Genomic DNA, 26,420 nt, shown 5'->3' with positions numbered 1-26,420 from the left:
ATGGCAGCTCGCCAAGAATTCTTCACGAAGGTAGTCTGACGAGTTAATCTAGACTCCTTCCGCACACTGATGTGTGAGCACGATGAGAGGCGCCAACACCTCATCGGCGCGACACTTCCGCATCACCTTCCCTACAAGGATCTGCGTTTCTACCTTCACAGTGGGGTCACAGATGCTTGAGATAGCCTACCCGCATGGTTTCTTCACCAACTTGAATTTCTCTTTCATTGACTTTGCGAGAGCTTGCTCGCCATCCTTGGCACCCAAGATCATTGCTGGATTCTCACCTATATATGGAAGGCATGTTATTCAGTGAATCAACATATCTGTGATGGGTATTGGCTCCTCCAGCCATAGACACCCATCATGCACCAAGCACAACAGCAGATTGATGACCAAAACTATCACTAGGCCATGGTTATAGTGCGGAACCTAGATAAGGTTCAACAATCCTGCCTTCTATACCCCCTTGAGCCAACTCTGTGGCTCCAAGGCGGTCATTCACATATTTGCCTCTATGATGTGGCACATCAATTGCTCGGTCGCCAGGTGTGGGAACTTCTCATGGTCCGCCAAGTTCCAATCTTCAAGCTTCAGTATTGGCACCCGTGCCAAATGTAGACTGTCGAAAGAAATTTCATCCGGTAGTAAAGGGGTTTGCATGGGAGTCTTATTCTCATCAATGTCCTTTGGGACCTTGGACTTAGGCTTGCGCGGAGGGACATACTCTGACAACCGCATAATAGGGTCCACACCCTAGGTTTCAACCTCCTCTACTTCAACCCCCATATCCTCATCGTCCATCGGGATGTCTTCGATGTCCTCCTCCTCTACCTCTAAGTTTATGGCCTTGCCCTTATTGTCCTTCACAATCTCCTTGGTTGTCACTTCTTAGATAAAATTGTTTTCTTTTAGATAAAAAATAAATTTTGTTAAATATGTTTATTGTGTATATCTCTCTCTCTCTCTCTCTCTCTCTCGATATATATATATATATATATATATATATATATATATATATATATATATATATTAAATTTATTTTTAAAAATATCAAAAATATATTTAGCTTTTTTAAATTTTAATGTTTTTTTGAAAATGATGTTTAATTTGAAAATATGTATTTTTTTTAAATTTTAATTGTTTTTTGGGTTTTCATTTTATTTTTAATTTCAACATATTTTTGTTTTTTAGGGTTTTTTGAAAATGTTTTTAATCTTAATTTTTGTAGTTTTTTTAATTTTTTTTCGTTTCTTTTGTTATTTTTATATATTTTTTTAATCTAGTTTGTTTTTAATTTTTTAGTTTTTCTTAATGCTTTTTTTAAATTTCCTATTTATACTTAATTTTATTGTTTATTTTATTTTATTTTAATTTTTTTCCAACTTTTTTATGGTTTACCACATTAAAAAAAATGTTATTTTTTTGAAATATGTTTTTCTTATTATTTATTTCTTTGATTTTTTTTTTATTTTTTAATTCTTATATTTTATAGGTTAATTTTGTTTTTTTTTTTTACATTTTTATGATTGATTTTTTTTTTCTTTTTTCCTTTTTTTTTTAAAGTTTTTTTTTAATATATATTTTTATTTATGTTTTGCTATTTTTTTAAACTTTTTTTGTGTTTTTCTATTGTTTTTATTTTTAATTTTATGTTTTCATTTTTTTTTTGAAATTTTAATGTTTTTTGGAGTCATAACAAAATCTTTTACGCCATTATTTTAAAATGTTAAAAATTTACCCCCCCACCCAAAAAAAAAAAATGTTATTCGAACATCAACACTTTTCGTTTTGAGGGTGTTTTTACACAAATTTTGCACATAAAAATTTGGTTTTACTGGCATTTGTTTTAAATGTTGAAAATTAACCCGAAAAAAAAAATCCATTGTTCCATTATTAGCACTTTTCATTTTCAGACTGGTTTTTGCACAAAAAATTCATTTTCACTGCCATTTTTAAAACATGTTCAAAATTGACCCTAAAAAAAAACCATCGTTCTAGTATACACACTTTTCGTTTTTAGCACCCGGCTAAATGGCTTGAGCAACTAAGGTTGAGTTCAATATGTCGAAATATAAGATGTTGAAGTGAGGAGAATTTCCTTCCTTATATAGATTTTGTGGAGCACTTTTCCTCCATTTTCCCTCCATAGTGGGTCCCTCACTTAACCATTGATTTCCCTTCCATGAAAATTGAACTAGAGAATGTGTATTCTCCTAGTGTGGGTGGTCCCCACGTAGAATTAACCACATCGAAATAACTTTTACTACGTCTAGCCTCCTAATAAAATGGAATGGGCCCCATCACGTCCAAAATCGTCACCAAAATGTAGAAATTGGTCCTGTTCCAAAATAATTTAGGAAGGGACATTACATATAATCAACATGTAAGTGAAATATAAACATACGCAACTAGTCATAAACTTCCAACTATGCATCCCACAAAATCACATCAAGATCCTCATGACAACCTCACTACAATCATGATCAACATGATGAAATGCAATAAGCACATGGAATTCAAGAGTAAGAGACACAGATGCAACTCACATGCATGCATGACCAAGCACCTTCACCCAAGGAGAGCACAACCACGCTCTGATACCAATCTATAACACTCCCTCCTCCCAGGTCCACCCAAGCAGCCAACCTACCGAGAAAACATGTGATGAGAGAGGTTACTATAATGGATTCAATCTCCTTGGCGACCTTAAGGAAATGGAATCGATGGAACATCACAGATAATCATCCGACATCATCAACGGAACCCTCAAGAGATAAGTCAGCCACTCAGACAGACTATCCCTTGGTCCCATTTTTGTTATGGTTCTCTTAGGCCATAATCACTCTCATTCTATGGGAAAGGGAGTGACCAACAACCTAAAGTTGCTCTCATAGGCCTTTGTGCCAACAACTGTGGATTTTTCTCAACAGACCTATGCCAACGACCCTGAGATTTGAGCCAATTTTCTAGCCCAGAATCTTGGCCTCTACCTAGAACTTGCTACAACCTTCAAAATCCATGAAAGAGATGATAACAATGCTGATAAATTAAAAATCAACCTTGGGACTAGGCCTGCGCATCCCCAACTGGGACTGACATTCTATCAAACACTTGGCATCAATGCAAAGTACAAGTCTAAGATACAAGAGAGAGCATAAATGACTGAAAGAAATTATGAAACAGAACTAGAAGGATCATCTCCTTCTCCATTGGACTATTATATCATCAATTAGGCCTAGCATCCATCCATTTAACAAATAAAAGTAAATATATCAAATAACCATGACATGAACCAGTCACATAACCATGCTTATAACCAATATTAAACCATATAAATATCAAAGATATGACAACCATTAAATCCAGATATAAACAAGTAAAAAAGTAAGATAACTTAGCCTTTACTGATCATAGGCAAAACCAACCAAGTTCGGGACTTCCACATACCACTCGACCATAGACATGGTTGAACCAAATCTCTCTTGTAGCTAGTCACCCCCATGCCATATTCCGAGAACGAATGTGGGATCTCATAGAACAACCAATCCAAGAACACCCAAGGGAATCCATAGGTTAAATCACTTTCAACCTCACCAAATCATGATCACACCAAAACTGGTGCTCCAATCACAACCGAACCGAACTTGGAATGCCATCTAGAATCCATCACTATCCTTGAGGAATTTTATGTCTCCTTGTCTCTTAGGCTTTACCGTAATCCAATCCCAGTTCACTAGGCCCTAAATTGAGACCAGTCTCTTAGGCTTTACCGCAATCTAAACCCGTATCACTAAGCCCTAAACTGAGACTTCTTCCTCAGGCTTTGCTGTGTATCCATCCAAAACCAGTCAAGGAATCCCTGGGCCTTTAGGAATGAACCTTGAGACCACCTCCGCCCCAGATTCTGAAATCCATCGAGAAAACTAAAGCTTGAAACTCAAATAAACATCCCAACACCATGGCATCTTAAAAAAGGCAAGGTTAGGCTAAAAACCACTGTCATAACCCGACAAAACCATGCCACTGATAGCAAGAGAACATACACCAACATGTAAAGCCATGCATGTACAATCTAGCTAGGAAATCACACATGAAAAAGGTTACCTATAAGTATTCCTACTAAAGCTACTTGATCCTGCTCTTCTTCCTTGATCCTTGCTTTCCTTCCTTTCCCTTTACTTTCTTTTCCTTCCTTGATCCAAAGCTAGAGTTCTCCAAGAAAACTCTATCTGACCAAGAGTGAGAGAGAGAGAGAATAATGAGACAGAGCTCCAAACTTGAACTGAAAAAAGGTTGAACTGAAAAAAGCCATGAACTAGTCCTCTGAAGCCTTTTAATGAATGAGGCCTCTAATTTCTTCATTTTCCTTTATTTTCCTTCATTTTCCTCCTCACATGAAACCTATGAACTCTCACCTTACTTTTCTCCTAATTTCCTTTATTTGCATTAATAAATGTGCCAAAAATTCCTTTTTGACTTTTAATTCCTTAGCCTTTGCCAATTTTCCTTAGCCAAAACACACTTCTAGTGATGCCCACTAGGATATCTTTTCCCAATATTCAACTTGGAATAAGTGTCCCTTAACCGTGGTCTTATTTTTGCCTTTATTAAATTTTATTACATGAAATTTTCACTAGGGCTGTTACATGTTGGGTCAAAACTTTCATTGGTGGAAATTGATACTATTTAAGCCTTTTAATACATTAAACAATGGAAATAGTGATGATTTAACAAAAAATTACCTATTGTCCCATGCATATATGGTCTTCTGAAAGTACACAAAAATGGATGTCCATTAAGACTCATTGTCAATATAATTAGTTCTCCTTCATACAACTTGGAAAAGGTATTCATGGAAAAATTAAAAGGCCTTGTTGGAAAAACCCAGTCTTTCATCAAGGATTCCTCACATTTGATAAGTAATTTAAAATCTACTACAGTAAATGAGACATACTTGTTGGTGAGCTTTGGCATAACTCAATTATATACCAAATTTCCAGTGAAAGAGGCCATATAATTCATAAGAATATTAACAAATGATAAGAGTGTGGACTTAGTAGAGATATGATTGAAGTCTACTTATTTTATTATAAGGGAGGCATATATGAACAAATTAATGACATTTCTATGGGCTCGCCACCCTCCCTAATTGTTGAAATATTTTTATTTATTTATTTGAAGAGAAAGTCATCGTTTCTTTCTCACTAAAGCCTAAGCATTGGAGAATATTTGTGGACGAAACTAATTTGTTTGGACTCATGGTAGAGACAAACTTGGAGAGTTCCTTAAGCACATGAAAAACCAAATGGAGAATATTAAGTTCACCATGGAGATTGAGGAGAATATAAAACTACCATCCCTCGATATCCTTCTCTCCTGTTGTAGCGGCTACAACCACCCTCCAAATTTTTTCCTTAGCTTCGTTTTGGAGACTCCCTACCAACCTTTCATAGCACATTGTCTCACTTCGTCAAGTACACAAGCTTGAGTGTTTTTATTGCAGAAAGGTAGCCTATCGATCACAACATGATGTGTTCCCCTCACAGGCTGATCACCCAGACTTGGTCCAGTAGCAGGCTGAGCAGGTCCCCCAAGAAAATTTTCATTTTTGGAGGGAAACTAGTCTTCCCTCCAAAAATTATGCAATCTTGTCTAGCAACCTGCTGAGCTCTAGAATTATGCAATTTTTCCAGTCAACACTCACAGTGAAAATTGCACAATTTTCCCCAGCAGGGCTGCTTAGCCCAGAATTTGTGCAAATCTAGGAAGCAGTCAGCTGCTCTGCCGAGAAATTGCACAAATCTCCTGGGTAGCCAGCCCAACTCCCAGCCAAAAATGTGCACTTCCTTAAAGAAGTTGAGCAGCTGCATGCATGAGTATTTTGGTTAACCAGTTCCACTTGGGACTGAGGAAACTTGACTTGCATGCATGGCTTGATTTTTCCGGATAGAAAAAGGCAACATGAAAAATGCATCCCATGATTCAGGGAGTTATGTTTAGTAGTTGGAGGTTACATGCAAAGTTGTTTTAGAAACTTTCCTCCAAGTGTCACTTTTTCCTAGATTTGTGGCATGCGCATCATGAGCTCAAAAATTATTTATTCGATGCATTAGAGCTCATTATTTCACATCGATATTGGAGCTCTGACATCCCACATCACATCCAGGACTCCTCAACAAATCTAGCTCAGCTATTCATGGGTGAGTGGCCTCAACTTGTATTTTTCATCATCTCTGTTGCTTTTCGTGTATTCACTTGTGTGAGTGTTGTTTGCTTGATTTATTTGAACGCTTTATTTCAGTTACATGTATACTAGCTTGTTATAGCTCCGTTTCAGTTTTCGTTACTATCTCACTTCACCCACATGCATGTTGATCTATTTGTTGAAACTTTCATTCATGTTTGCATGCATTGTTAATCATTTCTGCTTTCACTTAGTGTCACCATGCATTCACTGTCATATTTTCTTTTAATTTCCCATTGGCAAGTCAGGCCAACCTTGGCCTGGACTCTGCCTTCACTGAGATAGCATTGTGCAATCTGGGGAAGAAAGGCTCTTCCTTCCTCTCTAGAAATGTGAATTTCTTCCCAGCATTGTTCTCTAGGACTTTTTTCACATTTTTGAGGGACAGTGACTACTGGCCCAGAAAATTGTGCAATGCAGTCCCTGAGCCTACAATCACTCCCAGCTGGAATTGAGCATTTCATAATAACCAGCAACCAGCAGCCAGTCTGGATGGCATAGATCCAGCAACCAGTATTGCCTCCCAGACAACTCATACTTCGTTTTGTGCAGTTCTGGTAGCCAGTCACCTTGCCTCCTAGAAGAAATTGCACAGTCTTGCACATAAGCTTCCCAAGTATGTGTTGTGGATTTCCTTGAATTTTCCTTGGTTTTCGTTGACAAATTTCTTTCCATGCATTTTTCTTGTCTCCAGATCTTTCAGGTGTTCATCCGCCTCTTAGAAATACTAGATCAATGGCCTCCTAGAGAGTGGGATCATAGGACACTGATGGAAATGCAGCTGGAGCAGCAATTGAACGAGTGTCCTCTAGTCTACCAATATATTAAGATACAAAGTTGTTGTTAAATTGGAAACTAGGGTCAAACTCCATGTGGGTTAGCTTATTTATGGTAACTGATATTTTTATTGGATCCCTCTCGTCGAGAGGTGTAGGATTGATCCAAAGATCATCCGATTAAGATATGTATTTATGGAGATATGAATTTATTTAGATTATGGTTTTATTATCTAGCTGACCAGCTCTTACGTAGGCTCAGGAAGCCCAAACGTCATGACTATTCATCATATATGTTTAATATAAATATAGAGGACTTTAAGTCATTTCAATAGACATTATTGATGTGATCTCCTCTCCACATGTTGGGTTTTTGGAGAAGGAGAGTCACAAAAAGAATACGTTGTCCTTGTTTAATGATGCCCTAGCCAACGTATGCTGATCCAACATAGGGACAAGGAGACTCCTTCAACGTAGTCATGAAGACACATATACACAGTCAAATGATGCTCTAACTCATTGCTAAGAAGAGGACTATTATGATGCACATAGAAACTCTCTTATATGCTATTCATGGTAACCTTGTTCATGGAGCCCTAGCCGCAGTAAGCCACAAGCTTATGGGGATGCAAACAGTGATCTTTTTGGAACGCTGTCTCATATGCAACCCGCAGTTATATCTGGTAACTATACGTAGCTCATACACGCAATTCAAGAAGCATGATATGTTGTTCATACACATAGTTCAGGAAGCATGATATGCTATTCAATACGCTGTTCATGCAACCCTATACGCTGTAATGGAGACCTGTTAACTCAGTTAATGAAGACCTGTTAACGCAGAAGAACTTCGCATTCTTCCTCTCTAAAATTTCGGGTATATAGCCGCAGATCATACAAGCATAGATGGCAGCCACGATGGAGCAGTAGATGGTAGCCACGATGAATCTGTTGTCATATAGCCACAGTCAAGACTCTTATACGCAGATCATAAAGACAGTTATACGCAGAAGTTTTGGCCTCCTCACTGTCTGGTTATATTGGCATTGATGAAGATCCAGGTGGTATTCCTGTAGCTGTCTCAGTGATATTCCTGTATGAAGAAAGCATAAAAGAGATGTATGTGATCTAGGCATTTCATATCTATCTCGGATAGATGAATCAAGACAATCTTTATATAAGGACGCACAAATCTCTTTGGTCTCAAAATGATATCCCTGTATCAGAAAACAATACCTTGGACTACCTAAAGCTTCGGTGATGAACACAATCCTCCTTGGTGGTATTCATCTCCATGAATGGGATCAAATGACAACATATTCTTGTGGCAAAGAAGATCTATGAAACCCTACAGCTGTACTAACTCGGCATAGTAGTATATCCCAATGAGAAGACTGGATCTGTCATTCTCAGCATACTTGCTGATTTGAGATAGCAATATGGAAGCAGCATAACAGTCATTGAGTACACATCAGATGGGTGCAGATCCATGATGTTGAGTGTTAGCCTCCTGTTGCAACAGGTTTCATATTTCATGATTGACAGTGGAAGTGCCAAAAATGTTCATCTTTTCCATACTGCAAAATTTCCATTTTTGAAAGATTTCTCAGTTAAGGGGAAGCCAAACAGCCTAAGCTTGGTTTCCCTAAGTTTAAATTGCTTTCTTTAGAAGATAGAGAAAATTAGTATCTGCCCAAACAGTTTAAGCTTGGCAGATTAGTAGTTAGGTAGAGAATGAAGGCACCCAACAGCTTAATCTGGGTCCTTGGAAGAAATAAGGCTAGTTTTTAGATAGGAAGGCAGTTTAAAAGAAAAAGTAATCAGGGTTTGCAAGTCTAAGTGCACCCTTCCTGAAGTAAAAAAAAATGCTAGGTGTATTAGGCTGGGTAGGTAGCCTGGGGTTGCAAAAGAAAGATCATCTTCATTTTTGGCTTTGAGAAAGGGAGCTCATCTCATCAGTGGCAGGGGTAGCAAAGCAGTGTTTTGATGGCAGAATGCTGGAAGCATGTCTAACTTCCCTTCACTTCCCCCCAAAGTCCCTCACTAACATCCCCTTAAAGGACTTTGGGATCTTCCCAATAGGTCCTGATTTCTTCTCATTTCTATGAAATATCAATGTAAATGTTGGCTTTGTTCAAATCAAACAAGCCACATTTCCTATGTAAAATCACTTTTCACTCTCATTTACCCCTATGTCTAAGTTTTACTTTTGAAACTTAGCCTTCTGTTTTAATTTCCCCTCACAATCCATATTAACTCCTAATTGTACTATGTAGCTCCCTAACTACTCCTCCATCCCCATTCACTATCAAAAAACATATGAAATTCCCAAAAATATTAAATAAGCTCCCCTTGGCACTATAGCGATATGTCTCCTAGTCCGGGAAATGGCAGTCCATTTGGGGCTCCTATTAACCCTTCTGTCTCATAACCTGGGAATTAACCCAACCTCTCATTGGGTTAATAACCTTTACCCATTTCCCCACTCATTAAATGTCGCGTATTTTTACCCTCCGTAGTCATTAGTCCCAAAGGTTAAATTTTAAATGCTTTATTGAACATTAAACTAAATGTTTGACCCCCGCGTGCATATAAATCCAAAAACCCACTTTATTAAAGTTTAAACCCCCCCCCCGCCACATGAATAATTAAATAAAACAGCGGGTGGGTCCCTACCCTAACCTTCCACCGACTTACCCGCCCCGCCAGCTGTTAGATCTGGCCCACCCAGGATCTACGGTTGGCGGGTGTTTTTACCCGCCAAATGCCCGAGGGTTAGCGTCCGGGAGTTCGGCGGTTTTTCCCGTCGTACTCCTGCCACGTGTCGCCCTCCCGAGTGTTGCAGAGCCCCCTCCTCCCCAAACCACCCATGCGCTAAAGCAGTGCGCCATGAAACCGCTTACCGCTCTCCCTTATATGACGAAGGCGCCACGTCTGCCCCATGACGTCATCTCCTCGCCTCCGCTGCTGTGCCACGTTGCTGCCACTTCATCCCTCATGCTCCCGCACCTTGCCACCGTGCCACTCCCACGTCACCGCCCCGTCAGCTGGCACGTCATCTATCCATACCCCGACCCGCCGATGACATCATGCTGACGTCATCCCGAAAAAGTGCCAAAAGCGCCAAAATGTCAATTTTGCTTAAATAGCGTGCAAACGACCATTGTAGTTCATTTCTATTGGTTCATTTGAAGGCTCTGGCTCACTATTTTATTTATCTTCACATTCCCAAAGCTGAAAACGTCCAGTTGAGCTATCGCGGCCTGCAAATTCGGCTTCATACCCTATCGTCGCACCTGCTCGTCCACTCTGAGCGTTGTTTGAACCAGGTAACTCTTAAGCTGCCATACCAAGTGGAGGAGGGCACATCTACAACTCTAGCTTCACAAGCTGCCCAAGGAGCATCTACACCAGCAACAGGTACAGCCAAAGGAAAAGAGCCAATGGAGACAGAACAGTCAATGGCCATTGAGCAGCTAGTCACTTCAACCGAACAAACTCAAGGGAAAACCCCTCCTCAACAAACAGAGACCCTACAAGTGCCACCACTGCAAACTCTTGTCAATAAAGAAAGAGGCAGAAAGCGAGACTGCGAAGACTCCACACCTGCTAGTGGGTCTACACAGCAGCCTGAATCTAAGAGGCAAAGAGTTGATCCTCCAATTGAGGAAGAGGTCAGTGAGGAGGTCATAGAAAGCCCAAGAAGGGAAGCAAGCCAGCACACACCTACAAGCTCTTTTTAGCAAGAGCAAGATGGACAGCACGGCATGGAGGTGTCTTGCTCCACATAATGAGGCAAGAAACCAACTAGCGTTAAAGCCAGCTTCAAAGAAACCAAAGCTCAAAATGAGCTACTTAGAGTGCAACTATATGATCAATTCCTAAAAGCAACACCTACCAAGCAGGAAATATTAATGGCAACATTTGACATCAAACAAGAAAAGATGATTCTTAGCCACTTCAAGCCTAAGATTCAGTAGCCACAGTCAACTGCAGATTTTGTTAAGACAAGGTTAGAGGTCTTGGCCAAGGAAATTCACCCCATGGATCAAATAGAGCTACATAAGCAGACAGTGGAGATGCTTTATGCCACCCTTGCAGAGAAGGCCACATTGGCCCATGAGTTGAAGGAATCGCTGAAGAATACCAACACTCAGCTGGATTTTGAAAGATTATCCTCCGCGGCCAAAGACAATAGAATCAAAACATTGGAGGATATTATTGTTGATTTAGGACATGATCCTAAGGATCCTAAGGGTGTGAGGGCCCTTATGAAAAAGAAATATGACGATATAGCTGCATTGAAAAATAGATTGAGGTTGCTTCCTACTCGGCACCCTCAAACAGGAGAACTGCAGAAAGAGAAAGAAGGTGAGGATCAATTGGATTTGATGATGAAATTAAACCAGAGAGTAATTGATTTGGAAGCAGAGTTGGAGAAAGCGTTATAGGGCAAGTAGGGAGAGTCGACCTCCCAGCTGCCTCAAATAGTTCCAACTGTTGCTACTATCCCATCTGCACAAGCAGCGGTAACTCCTCCAAATATTCCAGCAACCACCACAACAGCTACAGAAACCACAGCATCAACAACAACAACACCTGAAACAGGCATGAGCATGGATGAATTGACAAGAGCTGTCAATGAGCTAAAGCTGCAAGCAACAGAGATAAAGGAGGCTAAAGAAAAGCTGACCAAACTGGAAGAAAAATATGATAAGTCCAAAATGACAGTGGCCGAGAAAACAAGGGAAATTAAGGCCCTGAAGGAAAAAATTAAAACCTTGGTGAAAGCGCTGTCTTTAGACAAGACCCTGGCTGAAATAAAGAAAATCCTGTGGGCCAAGATTGATCAGTCAATCACCAGCCAATGGAGGTCAATTCAGGCCATGTATGAATAGGTAGAATTACTTGGCCTTGCTAAGTTTGAAATTCAGAGAGCCAAAGCAGCATTGGGAAATATGCCTGAGCAGGCCAAAATAATGATTAATTTTCTGAATCATCAGACTAAGGAAGAGCTGGCAGCGCTGCATATTATGAACCGAACAGAGGCCATATTAACAGTAAATAGGGTGCCCACATTGAGAAGCTTTGTACAAACGCTGGAAGCAAGATGTCGAGAAATATAGAGGGATGTAGACAATTTTGACACAAAGCTTGCAACATTACAGACTAGAGGATTGCCCAGCCTACTGACCAGCGCTGGAAAATTGTTGACACGTGACCAATATACGACCAGGCTTAATAATTATGTCACCAATCAGCTTACTGCTGCATCAAGTTCTATAGCAGAGGCAGGGCCGCCTTTAGGACAAACCCTCTATGATAGGCTGGAAAGCTTATTTTACATGGAGCATGAAGTTAATCACCTGTTTGAAATGTCGCCAAATTATTACAAATATACAGAGGCCGATGAGACACTTGTCAAAATACAGTAGCATCAATTACCTCCCGCGGATTGGTGGCAGGCAATGCTGGCCGTATTGCTAGGTGATTTCAGTTTTTGCCTCCTTTTGTTTATTTCAAAATCTCAGTCAGCTACAGGTCAGCAGCAAGCACAGGATAAGGCATGAGGCACCGGTCAGAGCAATTAAGGAACACGCAGGGCAGGCTAAACAGTGACGAAGCAAAGAGCTGGGACAACAAGCTTAAAGGCCCGGATTTTTTGAAAGCGCAACCCCAGCCGACTCAAATGGACTGAAAAGTCAATATTCACTGACAAAAAGAGCAGTTGTTACATGTGTCTTTATTTCAACATTTATTTTCTCATCAACCGCTCCTTAGGAGTTGGTAAAGAAGTTATGAGTTAATAACTCATCCTCTAGATATTTTTCTATCTTGTTTTTGTATATATACAACCCTCTACATTGTTAAAGGGGTTGGTCGATTGATAATCTTTCATGAGAGACTCGCACTGTATGTCCGATACTTCTTCTTTAATCAAAGGCTGCTGAAAGTTTGGATGATGGACTGTCTGATGTGTTGTTAATGGTCTCTGGAGACTGAATGATGGAATTCTTGTGCTGCAACATGAATCAATAAGTGCCTCTTACCTCTGTTTTCATGTTTTCACCAACTAAATAGCAGAAAGAAAGATTAGCTTAGAACTTGTTTAACTGCACTCTAGGCTCGATTTCTGCTGTTTCTTTATGTTTTTCATCTGAACTAAATTGGACATGAATATGAATTCCCTGTGGCTCATATTTACCCTAATTCACCTGTGTTGACAGTTATCTAGGGATTCTTTACTGCCCCTAGATAGAGCTCATGCGCCCTTATCTATTAAGCTGATTGAGAGATTCTTAATTGCCTCTTCTTCCTTAGCATTCTTTCCATCCTTTTAACCTAAAAGATTGTTCCATGCGCAGCTACCTTGCTCCTTATTCCTCTTCTGACCAAGAAAACGCACCAACAGTCCTACTCCCTGACTCCATGCCCAATGGTTTGAGACTATCATATTATACCTGCCTCTTTACTGGAAAACATCAATCTTCCCACCAAACCAAAAACAAAACCCCCTTGGGCATCAATATCTAGCCAAAAATCATCTTCAACAGAGCTAAATCAGAAAGAGAGAGCCCTCTCTGACTGCAGGTGGGCTAGAACCTGCAACCCAAAGTTGGTCTGTGGTTACCACGGTCGTATCCTTTTGCTATTGATCAAGAGGGAAACCTGAGTGATAACATAATGGCGACTCCACTGGGGATCAATCCTCAGATAATTTTATAAATCAAGTTGGAAAGCTCCACTGGGGGAGAACGAGACCAAAAGTTTCTTTCTAGTTTCGGGAGAAGGTCATCGTTTCCTTAACAACCATGTTTACAAGTTTAGTTCTGAGCTTTGATGGTGGACAAATATCATGCACTCCAAAGTGAATCATCCACCTGGTGGCTCCACATCATCTTCACAATCAGGACCCCACTGGAGAAGCGAACCAGAAAGAGAAATTTTCAAAGTTTTGAGCAGTTTTACAACCAAGTAATCCCATTTCAAAGTGTTAATAGTCAAACAGGATGACCGGATGTGTGGAAGATGAAGTTAAAGAAGCTATAAATGAATTCAAGAAGTTGTTATCAGAATATGAACTTGATGAAAAAAAATTTAGACTGGTGTTGTTAAAAGTCAAAGCAATACAACAACCTCAAATCAAAATGTGTCTTCTTGATTTAGTTGTGGAAGAACATGAAAATGAGATTGAGCTTTTGCATTCTCAGATCCAGTTATACGATTTTCCTGATCTTAAAGAGTTCTTCTGAGATCTTCCTTCTCCGGGTTATGAGGAAATTGTGCTACCTCCTAACTTAGAGATTGAGATCAATTATGCTTTCAAGAGAAAGATTGAAGTATTGGCTCTAGAGTTTGTTACTGAGGATATAGCTGTTTCATCAGCCCAAGAAGATGTAGAAGAAACTATCCCACATGATGCTTTGGTCGATCCTGTAGCTAATTACATGGAGGATCTTCTCAACTCAAAATCTTCAACATATTTTATCTATGAGGACCAGGTACTTCAGCAGTGGCCTTTATATGTCAAAACCTTGATTATGGGGGCACATGAGCAAACAATGTTTTCAATTTTACCAACTATCAGGCAAACTGTTTGTTTCTTTCTACAAATGCTTAAGTGGTTGCACTGGTTGTTTCATTTTACCTAACCAACAAACAGGTGCTGATTAGGGTAGGTAGGTAGGATTTCAGTTTTCTGTTTGGATAGCAGCTTGATGCAGTTAAAGCCCAAAGTAAAGGCCCTAAGCTCTTCAAGTATGTTGTCATGTATATAAATAAGACAGCCAGCAAGGGAAAGTCTTTTAGAATACAACAAATAATCGAAAAGTAAAGGCAGTCTGATCTGCTGTTCTTGGCTTTTCAGAAGGAAAATCCATCCCCAAGTGGAGCCACTGTTAGCCTCCTATTGCAACAGGTTTCATATTTCATGATTGACAGTGGAAGTGCCAAAAATTTTCATCTTTTCCATACTGCAAAAGTTCCATTTTTGAAAGATTTCTCAGTTAAGGGAAAGCCAAACAGCCTAAGCTTGGTTTCCCTAAGTTTAAATTGCTTGCTTTAGAAGATAGAGAAAATTAGTATCTGTCCAAACAGTTTAAGCTTGGCAGATTAGTAGTTAGGTAGAGAATGAAGGCACCCAACAGCTTAATCTGGGTCCTTGGAAGAAATAAGGCTAGTTTTTAGATAGGAAGGCAGTTTAAAAGAAAAAGCAATCAGGGTTTGCAAGTCTAAGTGCACCCTTCCTGAAGTAACAAAAAATGCTAGGTGTATTAGGCTGGGCAGGTAGCCTGGGGTTGCAGAAGCAAGATCATCTTCAGTTTTGGCTTTGAGAAAGGGAGCTCATCTCATCAGTGGCAGGGGTAGAAAAGCAGTGTTTTGATGGCAGAATGCTGGAAGCATGTCTAACTTCCCCCCAAAGTCCCTCACTAAAATCCCCTTAAAGGACTTTGGGATGTGCCCAATAAGTCCTGATTTCTTCTCATTTCTGTGAAATATCAATGTAAATGTTGGCTTTGTTCAAATCAAACAAGCCACATTTCCTGTGTAAAATCACTTTTCACTCTCATTTACCCCTATGTCTAAGTTTTACTTTTGAAACTTAGCCTTCTGTTTTACTTTCCCCTCACAATCCATATTAACTCCTAATTGTACTATGTAGCTCCCTAACTGCTCCTCCATCCCCATTCACTATCAAAAAACATATGAAATTCCCAAAAATATTAAATAAGCTCCCCTTGGCACTATAGCCATATGTCTCCTAGCCCGGGAAATGGCAGTCCATTTGGGGCTCCTATTAACCCTTCTGTCTCATGACCTGGGAATTAACCCAACCTCTCGTCGGGATAATAACCTTTACCCATTTCCCCGCTCATCAAAAGTCGCATATTTTTACCCTCCGCAGTCATTAGTCCCAAAGGTTAAATGTTTAAATGCTTTATTGAACATTAAACTAAATGTTTGACCCCCGCGCACATATAAATCCAAAAACCCACTTTATTAAAGTTTAAACCCCCCCCACTGCATGAATAATTAAATAAAACAACGGGCGAGTCCCCACCCTAACCTTCCACCGACTTACCCGCCCCGCCAGCCGTTAGATCTGGCCCACCCAGGATCTACGGTTGGCGGGTGTTTTTACCTGCCAAATGCCCGAGGGTTAGCGTCCGGGAGTTCGGCGGTTTTGCCTGTCATACTCCCGCTACGCATCGCCCTCCCGAGTGTGGCGGAGCCCCCTCCTCCCCAAACCACCCATGCGCTAAAGCGGTGCACCATGAAACCGCTTACCGCTCTCCCTTATATGACGAAGGCGCCACGTTTGCCCCATGACGTCATCTCCTCACCTCCGCTGTTGTGCCACGTTGCTGCCACTTCATCCCTCATGCTCCCACGCCTTGCCACCGTGCCACTCCCACGTCACCACCCCGTCAGCTGGCACGTCATCTATCCGTACCCCGACCCGCCGATGACATCATGCTGACGTCATCCCGAAAAAGCACCAAAATGTCAATTTTGCTTAAAGAGCGTGCAAACGACCGTTGTAGTTCATTTCTATTGGTTCATTTGAAGGCTCCGGCTCACTGTTTTATTCATCTTCACATTCCCAAAGCTGAAAATGTCCAGTTGAGCTGCCGCGGCCTGCAAATTCGGCTTCATACCCTTCCGTCGCACCTGCTCGTTCACTCTCAGCGTTGTTTGAACCAGGGAACTCTCAAGCTGCCATACCAAGTGGAGGAGGGCACATCTATAGCTGCAGCTTCACAAGCTACCCAAGGAGCATCTACACCAGCAACCGGTACAGCCAAAGGAAAAGAGCCAATGGAGACAAAATAGTCAATGGCCACTGAACAGCCAGTCACTTCAACCGAACAAACTCAAGGGAAAACCCCTCCTCAACAAACAGAGACCCTACAAGTGCCACCTCTGCAAAATCCTGGCAATGAAAAAAGAGGCAGAAAGCGAGACCGAGAAGACTCCACACCTACTAGTGGGTCTACACAGTAGCCTGAATCTAAGAGGTCAGTGAGGAGGTCATAGAAAGCCCAAGAAGGGAAGCAAGCCAGCACACACCTACAAGCTCTTTTCAGCAAGAGCAAGATAGACAGCACGGCATGGAGGTGTCTTCCTCCACACAACGAGGCAAGAAACCAGCTAGCGTTAAAGCCAGCTTCAAAGAAATCAAAGCTCAAAATGAGATACTTAGAGTGCAACTATATGATCAATTCCTAAAAGCAACACCTGCCAAGCAGAAAAGATTAATGGCAGCATTTGACATCGAACAAGAAAATATGATTCTTAGCCACTTCAAGCCCAAGATTCAGTAGCCACAGTCAGCTGTAGATTTTGTTAAGACAAGGTTAGAGGTCCTGGCCAAGGAAATTCACCCCATGGATCAAATAGAGCTACATAAGCAGACAGTGAAGATGCTTTATGCCACCCTTGCAGAGAAGGCCACATTGGCCCATGAGTTGAAGGAATCGCTGAAGAATACCAACACTCAGCTGGATTTTGAAAGATTATCCTCCACGGCCAAAGACAATAGAATCAAAACATTGGAGGATATTATTGTTGACTTAGGAGATGATCCTAAGGATCCTAAGGGTGTGAGGGCCCTTATGAAAAAGAAAGATGATGATATAGCTGCATTGAAAAAGGGATTGAGGTTGCTTCCTACTCAGCACCCTCAAATAGGAGAACTGCAGAAAGAGAAAGAAGGTGAGGATCAATTGGATTTGATGATGAAATTAAACCAGAGAGTAATTGATTTGGAAGCAGAGTTGGAGAAAGCGCTACAGGGCAAGCAGGGAGAGTCAACCTCCCAGCTGCCTCAAATAGTTCCAACTGTTGCTACTATCCCATCTGCACAAGCAGCGATAACTCCTCCAAATATTCCAGCAACCACCACAACAACTACAGAAACCACAGCATCAACAACAACAACACTTGAAACAGGCATGAGCATGGATGAATTGACAAGAGTTGTCAATGAGCTAAAGCTGTAGGCAACAGAGATAAAGGAGGCCAAAGAAAAGCTGACCAAACTGGAAGAAAAATATGATAAGTCCAAAATGACAGTGGCCGAGCAAACAAGGGAAATTAAGGCCCTGAAGGACAAAATTAAAACCTTGGTGAAAGAGCTGTCTTTAGACAAGACCCTGGCTAAAATAAAGAAAATCCTGTGGGCCAAGATTGATCAGTCAATCACCAGCCAATGGAGGTCATTTTAGGCCATGTATGAACAGGTAGAATTTCTTGGCCTTGCTAAGTTTGAAATTCAGAGAGCCAAAGCAGCATTGGGAAATATGCCTGAGCAGGCCAACAGAATGATTAATTTTCTGAATCATTAGACTAAGGAAGAGCTGGCAGCACTGCATATTATGAACCGAACAGAGGCCATATTAATAGTAAAGAGGGTGCCCACATTGAGAAGCTTTGTACAAACGCTGGAAGCAAGATGTCGAGAAATAAAGAGGGATGTAGACAATTTTGACACAAAGCTTGCAGCATTACAGACTAGAGGATTACCCAGCCTACTGACCAGCACTGGAAAATTGTTGACACGTGACCAATATGCGACCAGGCTTAATAATTATGTCACCAATCAGCTTACTGCTGCATCAAGTTCTACAGCAGAGGCAGGGCCGCCTTCAGGACAAACCCTCTATGATAGGCTGGAAAGCTTATTTTACATGGAGCATGAAGTTAATCACCTGTTTGAAATGCCGCCAAATTATTACAAATATATAGAGGCCAATGAGACACTTGTCAAAATACAGCAGCATCAATTACCTCCCGAGGATTGGTGGCAGGCAATGCTGGCCGTATTGCCCAGGTGATTTTAGTTCTTTCCTCCTTTTGTTTATTTCAAAATCTTAGTCAGCTACAGGTCAGCAGCAAGCACAGGATAAGGCATGAGGCACCGGTCAAAGCAATTAAGGAACACGCAGGGCAGGCTAAACAGTGACGAAGCAAAGAGCTGGGATAGCAAGCTTAAAGGCCCAGATTTTTTGAAAGCGCAACCCTAGCTGACTCAAATGGACTCAAAAGTCAATATTCAATGACAAAAAGAGCAGCTGTTACATGTGCCTTTATTTCAACATTTATTTTCTCATCAACCGCTCCTTAGGAGTTGGTAAAGAAGTTATGAGTTAATAACTCATCCTCTAGATATTTTTCTATCTTGTTTTTGTATATATACAACCCTCTGCATTGTTAAAGGGGTTGGTCAATTGATAATCTTTCATGAGAGACTCGCACTGTATGTCCAATACTTCTTCTTTAATCAAAGACTGCTGAAAGTTTGGAGGATGGACTGTCTGATGTGTTGTTAATGGTCTCTCGAGACTGAATGATGGAATTCTTGTGCTGCAACATGAATCAATAAGTGCCTCTTACCTCTGTTTTCACCAACTAAATAGCAGAAAGAAAGATTAGCTTAGAACTTGTTTAACTGCACTCTAGGTTCGATTTCTACTGTTTCTTTATGTTTTTCATCTGAACTGAATTGGACATGAATATGAATTCCCTGTGGCTCATATTTACCCTAATTCACCTGTGTTGATAGTTATCTAGGGATTCTTTACTGCCCCTAGATAGAGCTCATGCGCCCTTATCCGTTAAGCTGATTGAGAGATTCTTAATTGCCTCTCCTTCCTTAGCATTCTTTCCATCCTTTTAACCTAAAATATTGTTCCATGCGTAGCTACCTTGCTCCTTATTCCTCTTCTGACCAAGAAAACGCACCAGCAGTCCTACTCCCTGACTCCATGCCCAATGGTTTGAGACTATCATATTATACCTGCCTCTTTACTGGAAAACATCAATCTTCCCACCAAACCTAAAACAAAACCCCCTTGAGCATCAATATCTAGCCTAAAATCATCTTCAATGGAGCTAAATCAGAAAGAGAGAGCCCTCTCTGACTGCAGGTGGGCTAGAACCTGCAGCCCAAAGTTGGTCTGTGGTTACCTCGGCCGTATCCTTTTGCTGCTGATCAAGAAGACAACCTGAGTGATAACATTGAGAACAACTCAATGATATTTGGGTGCAGCGCATCATGATCTTGATCGTGATTGGTACAACATGGTACAGTATGCAGTGGTGCAACTAGAGGACCAGATATGGCATGATGATAGGTGAAGGAGTCATCTTGAGAATCAGTTGAAGCATAATGTCTTCAATTGATGTCATCGTCATACAATATGATCTAATGCTAGATCTAGATAAGTCAAAGAGTCGACTTCTGTTGTAAATGTACTATCTCTCTCTCTCTCCTTCTCTGTTGAACTTTGAAGAAAATAAAAGAAGAATTGATCAAGGGTTTCCCCACAAATTGTGGGGTTTGTCCCTGGCTTGCGCCACATCTTGTGTCCTCTTGACTTGGCTTGTCTTCTGTGATTTATATTTATGTTCTATCTGCACTTTACTTTATGCTGATGTGGTTGCTAATATGGAAAAGGAATTAGATAAAATGCTCTAGCATAGAACATACCAAAAATTAACATGGGATTAGAGCTGAGGTGAAGAGCAATCACTGAAGATAGTTGGGACAAGACAGAAGGATCAATGGGTTCCTCATAATTCACCTAGGGTGAAGTCGAAGTAGAGAATGTTATCAAAATGGCGCAGCGGAAGTTTCTAATGGCCCATCTAAAGATCACTTCATTGGGAAGTTTGGATCTAAGGGTGGAAGGAAAGGCGGATGCCTTTTTGAAATAAGTTCGACCGTTATGCAAAGGAGTGTCCGAATGGCAGAGACACATCTCTTGATGAAGATAACAATCATTCCTGGGACATGATCAAAGGAATGACTAGTAATGCAAGTCATCAAGGAAATGGTAGACTCTTCCTCGAAAGCAAGGAACCCCAGAATCTCTTTTATGTACCTGATCTCAGAAATGGATGTCAAAGGTTACAGGGTGGCACTTATCAGTGGAAAGGTACGTGTTTGAAAATTGAATTTTCAAAGATGTTTTTGAGTTCAGGGTTGTATCAAGTTGTAGGAAGTCCACTGGGGACCATGTCCATTGACACAACACCGGAGGTCTGTGAGTCAGATGGTGACAGAGATGCCTGAATTCAAAAAGAGCATGAAGGTACATGTCTGAGATGTACCGAAGGAAAATCTTACAAGGGGACCATTCCCCCTCATGTAGCAGGTCCACAGGTTTGGAACAACCCGAGGGGTTTGAGATTGATGATTAGGAATCTCATGTATGCTGATGGAAGAAAGCCCTCTATGGCTTGAAGCAAAGCACCCTGGGCATAATATGAGAGGATTGATAGCTGTCAGATGAAGCTGAGATTCACTAAGAGTGAAACCGATCCAAACCTTTACCCGAAGGTTGAGGATGATAGACCTCTCATAACAGAACCTATGTCTGACAGGTGCAGACCCTCTCATTTGTAAAAGACAGAGGGAGTTGGATTCCGGATGCGAAATGATAAACTGCAAGCCTGTGACTACCTCGAGGATCATAAGTTATATGGTAGTGATGACAGACCAAGCTTTGGGAATGCCTCTGAGTTTCATAAACTCATTCGCATTGATGTTCTTGGTGAACCTTCGTCTGGACATATGTTTTGCAGTTAGCATGGTGTGCTCATATTTGGTTGAGCCTCACTGGATTGGTGCCAAGAATCTTCTGAGATATCTTTAGGGCACAATCTCTCATGGATTGAGATACTCTACCGGAAAGATGAAATTGCATTATTATTCGAATGCTGAATGGGCAGGCAGTGTGGAGGATCACTAGAGCACTTTTCAGTGCTGGTTCTCTTTGGATTCTGCTTTGATGCAGGAAGCAGAAGTCGGTCGCTATAAGCACTGCCAAGACCAAATACATGGCTACAAGTATGATCTCGTATGAAGCTGCATGGTTGCGGAAGCTCTTAAGTGAGTTGTTTTTCTCTGTGACGACCAGAGGTGGGATTTGATTATTGAGGAATCCCATATTCGACAATTGCTCCAATAGACAGACATCAAATATTGCCTTATCTGGGATATGGTAAGTCGATGATCAAGGAGGTTCCATCGCTCTGAGATGATGTACAGGTTAGATCCCTGAGGAAAGATCAAATTTGTGATTTTTCCGAATGACTTGGAGTCATCAAGAGACCTTTGTAAAAGGGTCCTGCATGTTGCATACATTGAGCTCTAGGAGCTCTGGGGGGCTTGCGGTTCCTACTGGAGCAACTTACGACCACACGGTGACTCACCCTCCCCTGGTGGTGGGCACTGGAACAAGATGATTCGCTCTCTTGTGGGACAAGATGATTCGCTCTCTTGTGGAACAGGATGATTTGTTCTCCTGTGTAGTAGGATGATTAGTTCTCTTGTGAGGCCTGGATTGATGTGTTCTCCATGGCGGCCTGGATTGATGTGTTCTCCATGGCGATTGTAGCAGGATTGATGTGTTCTCCTGTGATGACAGGATTGATTAGTTCTCCTATCGTGGCATCCTACCCATGCAGTCTGGGACTCATGGGAAGTACCTCTCATCTGATCAATGAGCAGGGAAATGAAGTTAGGGACCATAGTAGTACCAACGGATGCATCGTTGTATCTACTGTACTCCCTACGCTAGGATGACCTCCATTGATTTGGGATCAATGATACTGGTCTGGGACTAGTGGTAGGAGTTGTACATACTATGACGTTGACTTCGGGTCGGCTGAGACTGGTTTGGGATCAGTGGTACATACTCCGATACTGACTTCGTGTCAGTGCAGGACTGGTCTGGGACCAGTGAGAGTCGTACATACTATGACGCTGACTTCAGGTCGGTTGAGACTGGTCTAGGACCAGTAGTACACTCTCTGAGCCTGCGATACTGGTCTGGGACCAATGGTAGGAGTTGTACCTACTATGAAATTGACTTCGAGTCGGTTGAGACTGGTCTAGGACCAGTAGTACATACTCTGAGACTGACTTCATGTTAGTGCAGTACTGGTCTGGGACCAGTGAGAGTGGTACATACTATGGCGCTAACTTTAGGTCGGTTGAGACTGGTCTGGGACCAGTGGTACACTCTCTAAGACTGCGATATTGGTCTGGGACCAGTGGTATGCACTCTGAGACTGACTTCGGGTTAGTGGAGAATGATATGACTCATTCTCGATCAATTCTTCTTCTTCATAGTTTAGCAGAGATGAGCAGAGCCAGCAGAGCTGAGTAGAGTTGAGCATAGCTGAGCAGAGCAGAGCCAGCAGAGCAAAGTAGAGCCAGTAGAGCTGAGCAGAGCCAGGCAGAGTAGTGCAGGGCACTGATGGCAGAGATAGTACAATCAGACTTATGGATCAATGGATGGAGTTCTACCTAGTTGAGAGGGAGTGTTAAATTGGAAACTAGGGCCAAACTCCATGTGGGTTAGCTTATTTATGGTAACTGATATTTTTATTGGATCCCTCTTGTCGAGAGGTGTAGGATTGATCCAAAGATCATTTCCAATTCCGATATGTATATATGGAGATATGAATTTATTTAGATTATGGTTTTATTATCTAGCCAACCAGCTCTTACGTAGGCTCAGGAAGCCCAAACGTCATGACTATTCATCATATATGTTTTAGTATAAATATAGAGGACTTGAAGTCATTTCATCAGACATTCTTGATGTGATCTCCTCTCCACGTGTTGGGTTTTTGGAGAAGGAGAGTCACAAAAAGAATACGCTGTCCTTGTTTAATGATGCCCTAGCCAACATATGTTGATCCAACACAGGGACAAGGAGACTCCTTCAATGTAGTCATGAAGACACATATACACAGTCAAATGATGCTCTAACTCATTGCTAAGAAGAGGACTATTACGCTGCACACAGAAACTCTCTTATATGCTATTCATGGTAACGTTGTTCATGGAGCCCTAGCCGCAATAAGCCACAGGCTTATGGGGATGCAAACAGTAATATTTTTGGAACGTTGTCTCATATGCAACCCGCAATTATATCTGGTAACTATACGCAGCTCATACACGCAGTTCAGGAAGCATGATATGATATTCATACACGCAGTTCAGGAAGCATGATACGCTGTTCAATACGCTGTTCATGCAACCCTATACGCTATAATGGAGACATGTTAACTCAGTTAATGAAGACCTGTTAACACAGAAGAACTTCTCATTCTTCCTCTCTGAAATTTCGGGTATATAGCCGCAGATCATACATGATCCAGACGCAAGCATAGATGGCAGCCACGATGAATCTATTGTCATATAGCCGCAGTCAAGACTCTTATGCACAAATCATAAAGAAAGTTATACGCAAAAGTTTTGGCCTCCTCACTGTCTGGTTATATTGGCATTGATGAAGATCCAGGTGGTATTCCTGTAGCTGTCTCAGTGATATTCTTGTATGAAGAAAGCATAAAAGAGATGTATGTGATCTAGGCATTTCATATCTATCTCGGATAGATGAATCAAGACAATCTTTATATAAGGACGCAGAAATCTCTTTGGTCTCAAAATGATATCCCTGTATCAGACAACAGTACCTTGGACTACCCAAAGCTTCGGTGATGAACACAATCCTCCTTGGTGGTATTCATCTCCATGAATGGGATCAAATGACAGCGTATTCTTGTGGCAAAGAAGATCTATGAAACCCTACAACTGTACTAACTCGGCATAGTAGTATATCCCAATGAGAAGACTGGATCTGTCATTCTCAGCATACTTGCTGATTTGAGATAGCAATATGGAAGCAGCATAACAGTCATTGAGTACACATCAGATGGGTGCAGATCCATGATGTTGAGAACAACTCAATGATATTTGGGTGCAGCGCAGCATGATCTTGATCGTGATTGGTACAGCATGGTACAGTATGCAGTGGTGCAACTAGAGGACCAGATACAACATGATGATAGGTGAAGGAGTCATCTTGAGAATCAGTTGAAGCAGAATGTCTTCAATTGATCTCATCATCATACGATATGATCTAATGCTAGATCTAGATAAGTCAAAGAGTTGACTTCTGTTGTAAATGTACTATCTCTCTCTCTCTCCTTCTCTGTTGAACTTTGAAGAAAATAAAAGAAGAATTGATCAAGGGTTTCCCCACACATTGTGGGGTTTGTCCCTGGCTTGCGCCACATCTTGTGTCCTCTTGACTTGGCTTGTCTTCTGTGATTTATATTTATGTTCTATCTGCAGTTTACTTTATGCTGATGTGATTGCTTATATGGAAAAGAAATTAGATAAAATTATCTAGCATAGAACATACCAAAAATTAACAGTTGTATCTAGACAGGGACATCAAACTGAAGTGGAAAGAGGTCAATGAAACATTTGCAGGCACTTTTGTGGAAGACCTTGAAGACCATCAGGTGTACATGAACATTCACAAGTCCATCTTGTACTGGATTTCATGCAGATACCCCACATTCCCATGTGCAGACATGATACACTCGATCATCTCTCACACTGATCTCAAGACGATGACCTTGAAAAATGTCAGTGGGATGAAGCTTGCAACCTTATGGGCATGAAATTATGATGAGATGTATTAGATGTCTGAGCTCGTGACTATCATGAAGACTCCATTCTTCTTACCTAGAAACAGTGCTAACTCTAGAGACATTCTGAAGAACTAGGTAAAGGAGCTGGCTCAATTCAGGTTGACACCCAACCAGATCTACAAGAAAAATACACTGAGGGAGGCGTACCAATACTTGGTCATATTTGCTTTTTGATTGTATGGACAAGCAAGCACATAAACCTTCCCACAGAGTTGGATGATTGCACTATACCAAGTGGCTAGAAAAGAAAAACCATGTAACTAGTCTGGCATATTGGCTCATCAGCTGAAGGAACAAGTAACGAAGGCTCGAAAATCACCTAGAGGTATGGATGCAGAGATTTACATGTCCCCCTACATCTTAGATGAAGTTTGTGTTGGAAAGGAATTCCCGGGTTTGGAGTGGGAATGGTCAGTGGTGAAGACTACTACAAACACATATTTCAAGTTGTTGTCCGAATGTAGCTTCAGATGAGTAATCCCACGATTGTTCGATCATTTTTTTCACCCCTGTTTACAAGATGATATTTGAATAGGATGCACCCTGCATGTCAAAGGAAGCAATGGAGGCATTGAAAGTCATTGCTGATTGGCATGCCTCACCGTCCGACACGTTCATCTAAATGTTCAACATGAATAAGCCTCTGCATGTTCTACCGAAGATTTCCTTTGATGTACTTGTCATGCAGGAAGTAGCATATCATATCTCGGCGGGATTGACAGCTAGACTGAATAAGAAGAAGAAGGCACATTGGTGTAGGTTTTAACCTTGTACAAAAATTACCTACATACAAATTCTAAAACACAGAAAATAAATAATACGAGAGCATAACACATAAAACACATATACACAGAGATTTCCCCTGGATCCAAAAA

Source organism: Pinus tabuliformis, chromosome 5_1 (assembly GCF_031772625.1).
Source record: "Pinus tabuliformis cultivar Carrire ecotype Pingquan chromosome 5_1, CPIR1, whole genome shotgun sequence".
NCBI classification, from domain to species: Eukaryota; Viridiplantae; Streptophyta; class Pinopsida; order Pinales; family Pinaceae; genus Pinus; species Pinus tabuliformis.
This window is presented reverse-complemented; position numbering follows the sequence as displayed.